Source organism: Helianthus annuus, chromosome 12 (assembly GCF_002127325.2).
Source record: "Helianthus annuus cultivar XRQ/B chromosome 12, HanXRQr2.0-SUNRISE, whole genome shotgun sequence".
In the NCBI taxonomy this organism is placed as follows: Eukaryota; Viridiplantae; Streptophyta; class Magnoliopsida; order Asterales; family Asteraceae; genus Helianthus; species Helianthus annuus.
The window spans coordinates 104,184,425-104,188,050 of NC_035444.2; the positions used below are offsets into that span (position 1 = coordinate 104,184,425).

General features: G+C 35.4%; 2 pseudogenes; both read left to right on the plus strand.

Annotated features, from left to right (window-relative positions):
• Positions 1-966: 966 nt before the first annotated feature.
• Positions 967-2,361, plus strand: LOC118485101 (annotated as a pseudogene).
• Positions 1,636-2,583, plus strand: LOC118485102 (annotated as a pseudogene).
• Positions 2,584-3,626: the final 1,043 nt, after the last annotated feature.

The window sequence follows — 3,626 nt, forward strand, 5'->3', positions numbered from 1 at the left end:
AATACAAAAACTTAATCACTGTAAGTATAACTGATAAACATTTAGGGTTTTGTAAAGTATTTTTAAATATATAGGTATCACAAAAAGGTGATAAAAAGAAGAATGACTCACTTTATAACTTTAGGGTTCAACTAAAAGCCTCCTGGTATAATCTTGGTTATAACTCCTGAGCTATTTAATAAAATATATAATGCACTCGTGTTTAGTGTAATAACCCAATTCAACTTTTATCAATACCTCACGAGACAGAACCGCAACTTAGTTTACAAAGCATGGCCTTTATCAGGCAGCACTTTGGCATCAGTTGCTGGGTTCAAGATCAATCGGACAGGGTATCGACTCAGTGATCAGGAGTTAAAACACTTAAAATGGGGCAGGGCTTTGAAGTATTATGATGTGAAATACTAAAGAAAAATATGTATACTGAGAGCAGGGAGGGCGAGAGAAACAAAGACAGAAGGTGAGCAATTCCTAGGTATCCACCGTAAGCCTTTCCTCGTTTGAACCTCGCCCTTCATTTTAGGGCTATGCCATCCTAAGGTGCTGCTAAATGGATGGATCTTATCAACGTCCATGAATGATAAACATAGATCGAACCGCCGAATCGGAAAAATTGTGTGCTATAATACTTTTTCTTGGATAAAGGAATTGTACAAAAGTTAAGAAAAGTAAATATAAGTATTAGAGACTGTTTACCCCAAGATTTCTTGATTAGTCATCATGACTTGAAGCGAGTTCAAAAGATCAACTTTCTGAGGTTTTTACTATCTATTACCATATGTATTACCCGAAAGTAGATTGATAAAAACGAGTGGATAGCTAGGAACACTAAGGTACACAAAGGATTCGGAATAGAGATTATGTAAGTGTATTTCCTCGAATGGATCTCTTAGTTGTTGAGAAGGTTGCCCAAAAGCGGTATACAAGGCGTACCCAGTAAAACTTAAAAGTAAACCAGATATAAAGATGGCGACTAGGGTTGCTGTTTCCATTATTATACCTTATATCTCTGCAAAACGTAAAGGTATTCATATTACAAATCTTACTAGAACTGCTTGTTTTTTATCAGAAGCTTGTGATTTGGTTTTTGATGCAGCAAGTAGGGGAAAACAATTCTTAATTGTTGGCACTAAAAATAAAGAAGCTGATTCAATAGCATGGGCTGCAATAAGGGCTCGGTGTCATTATGTTAATAAAAAATGGCTCGGTGGTATGTTAACGAATTGGTCCACTACAGAAACGAGACTTCATAAGTTTAGAGACTTGAGAACTGAACAAAAAACAGGGGGCTCAGCCGTCTTCCGAAAAGAGATACGGCTATGATGAAAAGACAATTATCTCATTTGCAAACATATCTGGGCGGGATTAAATATATGACAGGGTTACCCGATATTGTAGTCATCTTTGATCAGCACGAAGAATATACGCCCTTCAAGAATGTATCACATTGGGAATTCCAACAATTTGTTTAATCGATACAAATTGTGACCCCGATCTCGCAGATATTTCGATTCCAGCGAATGATGATGCTATATCTTCAATCTGATTAATTCTTAACAAATTAGTATTTGCAATTTGTGAGGGCTGTTCTGGCTATATAAGAAATCCATGATTAATAATAAGATAAATAACTTATTTCATTTCGGAACCTTCATAGATTTATCGAATCGGTTACTATTTCTGAATCTCAAAAAAGAGAGAAAAATAACAAGGAATAGAATTTGATTAGTTGGTATTCAAAATATACGATTCAAGCAGTCAAGTCAAGAAAGAGATGGTTGAATCAAAATCATTTTGTTTAAAGTTCTATTTTTGTCAGAGGGCAATATGAATGTTCTATCATGTTCCATCAACACACTAAATGGGTTATACGATCTATCCGGTGTGGAAGTAGGCCAACATTTTTATTGGAAAATCGGGGGTTTCCAAGTCCACGGCCAAGTACTTATTACTTCTTGGGTTGTAATTGCTATCTTATTAGGTTCAGCCGCTCTAGCCGTTCGGAACCCACAAACCATTCCGACCGGCGGTCAGAATTTCTTCGAATATGTTCTTGAATTTATTCGAGATGTGAGTAAAACTCAAATTGGAGAAGAATATGGTCCTTGGGTTCCTTTTATTGGAACTATGTTTCTATTTATTTTTGTTTCTAATTGGTCAGGCGCCCCTTTACCTTGGAAAATCATACAATTACCTCATGGGGAGTTAGCCGCACCCACGAATGATATAAATACTACTGTTTCTTTGGCTTTACTCACGTCAGTGGCATATTTCTATGCAGGTCTTACCAAAAAAGGATTGAGTTATTTCGGGAAATATATTCAACCAACTCCAATTCTTTTACCTATTAATATCTTAGAAGATTTCACAAAGCCCCTATCACTTAGTTTTTGACTTTTCGGAAATATATTAGCCGATGAATTAGTAGTTGTTGTTCTTGTTTCTTTAGTACCTTCAGTGGTTCCTATCCCCGTTCTGTTGCCGGTCGAGGGCTCCTTCCCCCTCTTCAAACTCCGATTCGTCTTTTTCATAGAGAAATCTCTGATCAAGGATAGAACAAGATCCTTTTTGCATCATATCTAAGGGATTCCTTGGTTCGGGTCGAAGAAGCAATGTCACTCGATCCTTATCAAACTGTGAATTTCCTATTTATACTATAAGGTGACTTGGGGATCACGAACTTTACTGAACACGTACATATTTCCAAACTATAAATTTCCAACAAAGTTGTGCTATATGTTGTTGTAATATAGGCCTTGGGAGTTTTTCAAAAAACTTTTAACCCCAAGATTTTAATCTCTTGCATTTTACTCTTTTGATTTTTTTTACTTTTACCAAAAAGTTTTTCATCTTTTACAATTCAACCCCAACACTTTTTTGTTTTCAACTTTGGTCCTCCATACTTTTTATCTTTCATAAGTTTTTCGTTTTAAGTTTCGTTATAAATTTTTCGAGTCAACACGCCACATGTGTCTAGGGTTCAACGTTTTTTGTCTGTTTTTTCCCATTTGACAGGCAGTCACAACACGTCTGTTTTTCTTCATTTGACAAGTTCGTCGCAACACGCATGTCCTGGATTGACCCAGTTATTTTTTTCTATGTTTTACATTTATGTCTATTTTTTTTAATTAACACGCTGCAACGTGCGTACGTGATTCAACGATTTTACGGCTGTTTTTTCGTTCGGTATTATTTTTTAACTTTTTTATTTATTTTATTTTTACAAGCTCCTCTGATGTTGGTGGTTGTTGGCAGTATTGTGGCATTAGTGCTACTTGGCACGATTTTACAAACATATTTAACCTATGAAGTTTTTTACTAATAATTTGTTTCAAGTTTACAACTATATCTCTTTTACTTAAGAAAAACTAATTTTTATGTGCATATTTTTATGTGCGTGTCGATATAAATTAGATTTGCTCTACGTTTCGACATAAACTTTTGATGGCAACAATTAAGCAGTATGAGGTCTGAACTATTAAGAGACAGTATAATGCTTAACAGTTCAGAGACAAATGTGTCACACCCCGACCACGTAAAACATCAAATCGTGGCAGAAACGTCGGGGAGTGTTGTAACAGAATTATTGTTCCACAACCATGGTAATTAAAATAATATTTTATTCA